Source organism: Papaver somniferum, chromosome 8 (assembly GCF_003573695.1).
Source record: "Papaver somniferum cultivar HN1 chromosome 8, ASM357369v1, whole genome shotgun sequence".
In the NCBI taxonomy this organism is placed as follows: Eukaryota; Viridiplantae; Streptophyta; class Magnoliopsida; order Ranunculales; family Papaveraceae; genus Papaver; species Papaver somniferum.
In genome coordinates this window covers 25274986-25281346 of record NC_039365.1, presented here as the reverse complement: position 1 = coordinate 25281346, position 6361 = coordinate 25274986, and positions in this window count along the sequence as shown.

The window sequence follows — 6361 nt, the reverse complement described above, 5'->3', positions numbered from 1 at the left end:
TACCCGATTGTACGGTGGTAGCTCGATTAAAACTCCGTTATTTCAAGGCAAAAATCCATCATATTAGCAGTCACAATGGATGAGCACAAAATATACACAAAAGGAAATTTTACTAACACAGTATCTACAAGAAAATTTGGTTTTTAAAGGGATTGGACTTTTTGGAAAAATTTGGTTTTGTTGGGAAAAAGACAAATTTTGGTTTTTAGGGAAACATTTGGAAAACTGTTTGGTTATTTAGGGAAAGAGTGGACCAGTTTAGTCCACATAGACTGGGTCCTCCAGGTTGGTTGTTTCAATGTCGGGTGGAAATGGCTCAAGGAATGGCTTTAATCTCTGCCCGTTGACTTTGAAAACGTTCTTGTTGGAGACATCCTCCAACTCTACAGCTCCATGAGGAAAAACTGTGCGTACTAGGTACGGACCCTTCCATCTGGAACGCAGTTTTCCTGGAAAAAGATGTAATCGGGAGTCATACAGCAAGACTTTCTGACCAGGAGTGAAGGATTTGCGTAGAATACGCTTGTCATGAAACATCTTCATCTTTTGCTTGTACAGCTTGGCACTGTCATAAGCCTCATTTCTCAATTCTTCCAACTCGTTGAGTTGAAGTTTCCTTTGAATTCCAGCTTCGTCCAGAGAGAAGTTCAGCTCTTTGATTGCCCAGTAGGCACGATGTTCTAATTCCACAGGTAGATGGCACGGCTTTCCATACACTAGACGATAGGGGGACATGCCAATTGGTGTCTTATAAGCTGTTCTATAGGCCCACAAAGCATCATTCAATCTCAATGACCAATCTTTCCTGGACGGGTTGACCGTCTTCTCCAGAATGTGCTTGATTTCCCTATTAGACACTTCCACTTGTCCACTAGTCTGAGGGTGGTACGGAGTAGCAACCTTGTGAGTTATGCCATACTTGCGTACTAAAGACTCAAAGTACTCGTTACGAAAATGTGAACCGCCGTCACTGATGATAGCTCTAGGGGTACCAAAACGTGAAAATATGTTCTCCTTTAGAAATGAAAGCACCACCTTGTGGTCATTTGTTCTGGTTGCTATGGCTTCTACCCACTTAGAAACGTAATCAACTGCGACTAGGATGTACAACTTGCTGTCAGACATGGGAAATGGACCCATGAAGTCTATCCCCCAAACATCAAAAATCTCCACAATCAAAATGGGGTTATAACCGGAAAAGCCATCTAGAAAACAGTAGTGACTGTGTCCAGACACACGTTCTAGCATTTGGTCAAAGAAAGGGAGCGGGAAGTGATCCTTCCTTGTTACTGTGTTCAACTTCCTGTAGTCGATGCATACTCGCCATCCTGTGGTTGTACGAGTAGGAACTAATTCATTCTTGTCGTTCTGAACAACAGTAATGCCTGACTTCTTAGGCACAACTTGAATGGGACTAACCCATTTGCTATCGGTAATTGGGTATATGATACCCGCATCAAGTAGTTTTAGGATCTCTCCTTTGACTACATCTCTCATGTTAGGATTAAGTCTCCTTTGCATTTCCCTCGATGGTTTGGCATTCTCTTCAAGGTTAATGTGGTGCATGCAAATGGTGGGACTAATTCCTTTGAGATCTGAGATGGTCCATCCTAAGGCCTCTTTGTGTTCCTTAAGTACTTCTAAAAGCTTAATTTCCTGTTCCGTGTCTAAACATGATGAAATAATGACAGGTAAAGTATCAGAAGAACCTAGGAATGCGTACTTCAACGTACTAGGCAATGTTTTCAGTTCAAGCTTGGGTGGCTCAATAATGGATGGAATAAGCTCGGAATCAGAGAATAGGGGTTGTTCCACTTCATATTTCCTCTCCGTGACGTCCATTTGAGGTACAGATTCGAGCAGAGATAGGACGTCACTACAGTATGCATCATCATAGAAATCAGGGTTAAAGTTCTCCATACATGCTTGAAAGGGGTCAACGGATAGAATGTTAGTCAACGAATCTTGCATTAATCCTTCAATCATATTAACTTCATGCACATCATCATCATCAAGATTCACAGGTTGTTGACTAATATCGAACACATTCAATTCTACCGTCATGTTACCAAAAGACAATTTCAACACTCCATTCCGACAGTTGATGATCGCGTTGGACGTAGCCAAGAAAGGACGTCCTAAGATGACAGGAATGTGACAGTCTGGGTTTTGTACAGGTTGAGTGTCTAAGACAATGAAGTCTACGGGAAAATAGAATTTGTCAACCTTGATCAAAACATCTTCCACCACCCCACGAGGAATCTTGACAGATCGGTCTGCCAGTTGTAGAGTGATAGATGTTGATTTCAACTCCCCAAGACCTAACTGCTCATAAACAGAATATGGCAGTAGGTTAACACTTGCACCTAGGTCTAATAACGCTTTATTGACCGTGTGTTCTCCTATAGTGCAAGAAATTGTTGGGCATCCTGGATCCCTAAACTTGGGTGGAGTTTTGTTCTGAATGATGGAACTCACTTGCTCAGCCAAGAAAGCACGTTTTTGCACATTGAGCTTGCGCTTTTGAGTGCACAAGTCTTTGAGGAATTTGGCATAAGCAGGGATTTGCTTGATTGCTTCAAGAAAAGGAATGTTGATGTTGACTCTCTTGAACAGATCTAACATCTCATTGTAATGGGTACTTTTCTGTTGATAGATCAATCTTTGAGGAAATGGGGCAACAGGAAGATGAGTTGGCAAAGGGACATTCACAGCAGTAGAATTGTCAGATTTTCCAACTTGCTCAGATTCTTTGGTTTTCTGGGGTTGTGGAGACAGTGTGGAATTTGTATCAGATTCATTAGGTTCGCCCACGTTGTTCTCGATGACTTTACCACTTCGAAGGGTGGTAATGGCATGGATTTGATCAGGTGAGGTTTCAGTGCAGGATGTTGTGCCTGTTTGAAATATCCTCTTTGGATTTTGTTGGGGTTGGCTCGGAAGTTTACCCTTTTCTCTCTCACATATTTGATCCATCTTTTGATCTAGATTTTTCTGACTTTGCATCAAACTCTGGAACATCTCCTCTAGGGTGGATAATCTCTTGTCTGTATTTTGTTGAGGATATGATTGTTGTTGAGAGTTTGATTGTTGTTGAGGGTTTCTCGGGTGTTGATAACCTTGATTGTTCTGATATCCCTGATTGTTTTGATAGCTCTGATTGGGTTGAGATGGTCCTCCTTGAGTGGGTCCTTTTGACCATGAAAAGTTAGGGTGGTTTCTCCATCCTGGATTGTAGGTCTGTGAATAAGGGTTATGCTCTGGTTTTTGAAACATGGCATGTGCCTGTTCAAGCCTAGATTCCTGGACTACAAGCAAATCGGGACAATTTTGGAATTGATGGTTGGGGTCGTTACAAGCAGCACAAACAGACGAAGCGACATGTTCTCGGAGAGTAGTGGTGGAAGGTTTTGAATTTTTATGTAGTTCTAACTCTTCTAATCTCCTAACTATTGATGCCATGTTTGCTCTACCCTCAAAATCCGCTTCAATCCTAAAAGCCTTTGCTTCGGATGTAGTCTTTCTGGTTTCACGGATGGATTCCCACTGTTGCGTCTTTTCAGCTACTTCAATTAAGAAGTCCCAAGACGCGTCAGCAGTTTTATCTACGAATAGACCATTACACATCGACTCAACCGTTGTTCGGGTGGACACATCTAGACCTTCATACAAAATTTGCACAAGTCTCCATTTTTCAAAACCATGATGGGGACATTGGAGCAATAATTCATTGAATCTCTCCAGGTATCTAGCTAAGGTCTCACCTTCTAATTGCACAAAGCTATTCAGACTTTGACGAATTGTCGCAGTCTTGTGGTTTGGGAAAAACTTTTTGAAAAACTCCTTTGTGAGGTCATCCCATGTCATGATGGATTGAGGCTGTAAAGCATAGAGCCAGGCCTTTGCCTTATCTTTCAGGGAGAAAGGAAAAAGCCTTAACTTCAGGGTTTCGTCGGTCATTTGAGTGAAACGCAGAGTTCCACAAATTTCCTCGAATTCTCTCACGTGGTGGTACGGGTTTTCATTCTCAACACCTCTAAAAATAGGAAGCATCTGTATTGTGCTAGATTTCAGCTCATAATTGATGAGTGCCAAATATTGTATATATTTATCCCTTTTTGTTGGCATTTTAACTCATCTTTTATGCGTTAATTCTACATTTTATCCCATATTCTGTATTTTCATTGTTTTCAAGAATAAATATTTTTATTAATTAATTTTGCATTTTTAGGTAATAAATAAAGTTCGGATGAGTCGCGGAGCGAAAAGAGCAGAAAAGTAGTGAAAAGCCGGGAGAAATTACGCAAGGAAGCAGCGAAGAATGGTGCGCACAACCTCATTTTCTACACACAAAAGCGCCTCCGTTCTCAGCCATCAGATCAGTTCTCAGAAGCATCCGACGGTCGCTCCTTCATAGAGCATCAAAATCTGAAGTCTCTGCCGAGCACCACAACGCTGAAATTCCAAGCCTTCAGATTAGATGGTAGTTGAATCCAACGGTCGCTCCCTTGCTGTTCATCAACGTTTGATATCTCCGCCTTACACTACAACACCTAACCCCATCTAGAGCCGTTAACTTCGTTGTATCAAAAAATCTGACGGTCGCTACCAACCTCATCAGGAGGAACCATCCGATCCACCTACCAGCTTCACATCCCACGGCCCATCTCACGAAACATCATCTCTTGATGGACCCGCCTCACACCCTAGCGACCGAGCACCTACACCCCAAACAAACAGACCCTTCTCCCATTCTATCGAACCCATCTCCTCCACCTTACCCTGCTGCAAAACCACCTCTCCCTGCAACTGTCGCCACCACCTTCTCCCTGCCACAGCCACCCTAGTTCCGCCACCATCATCACCCTATCGCCCAACAACCAAAACCCATCTCCCCCCTAGCCCTCTAGTTCCCTATTTTCTCACTTTTTCACGCTTCTTTGTCTGAAACCCTAGGCGTGAAAAACTGATGAATTAGGTAACCTAGAGTTGCAATTGGCGCATGAGAAGAGGTCAGGGAGCAATTACAAGGCATGGGTCGACGATTTCAAGGATCAATTTCAAAAAATTAGGTAACCCTAATTCAACTGATTTTTGGGGAAGAACCCTAATTTTGTAGTTTTGGGAATTTGGGTCTGTGGGTATAAATATGTATTGTTGGGTTGTAACTGGGGACATCTCTGGGCTAGCCAGTGAACACATGTTTTAGTTTTCATTTTACTTCATATATCAGTTACATTTTCAGTTCATGTGGAATATTTGTGATGCATAAAAATTGACTGTGAAGTGTACTGTTATAATGTGGAGCATGTGCATATGTGATAATATCATGATTATAAGCATGTTCATGTTCTAATTCTTTTGCTAGGGCTTAGAGGAAGCTCTTGATCATATGCTAGGATAGTAAATGTATATGTATTGTCTTGGAATGATTTAACTGCCTTAGGATTAATGAAATGCCACTTGAGTTACTTCACTTGTGATCAGCTGTGCTGTTAGAAGACAGCTGATGCTAGGAGTGCAGCTAGGTCAGTTGTAAGAATTTAATCCATTAGAGAGATTGCCTTAAGCTCAGTTAGCTAGTTGAGCTAAATACTTGTGATCAGTTGTGCTGTTGAAAGACAACTGATGCTAGGGGTCATTTAGCTAGGTTAGTTACTCTATTCTTCATTGTAATCTTTCATGAAAGAACAAGACATACATTGCATCACAATTTCCTTAGCCTAGGGTCAAGTAGTGGAATCAAAAGCCTTAGTACCCTCCCTTGAACTCAGATAACCTTAGAAACTCCCCAAAGAGAACTTCAGCAAATCCTCCAAGTCCCTGTGGACAAACCCTTTCTTACTCCACCTATCTACAACAACTCTGTATACTTGCAGGCTAGTTTAGGTAGTTCTTTTCCTTTTACACCAGTGGTGCATGCAAATGGTGGGACTAATTCCTTTGAGATCTGATATGGTCCATCCTAAGGCCTCTTTCTGTTCCTTAAGTACTTCTAAAAGCTTACTTTCCTGTTCCGTGTCTAAACATGATGAAATAATGACGGGTAAAGTATCAGAAGAACCTAGGAATGCGTACTTCAACGTACTAGGCAATGTTTTCAATTCAAGCTTGGGTGGCTCAACAATGGATGGAATGAGCTTGGAATCAGAGAGTAAGGGTGGTTCCACTTCATATTTCCTTTCAGTGATGTCCATTTGAGGTACAGATTCGAGCAGAGATAGGACGTCACTACAGTATGCATCATCATAGGAATCTGGGTTAAAGTTCTCCATACATGCTTGAAAGGGGTCAACGGATAGAATGTTAGTCAACGAATCTTGCATTAATCCTTCAATCATATTAACTTCATGCACATCAT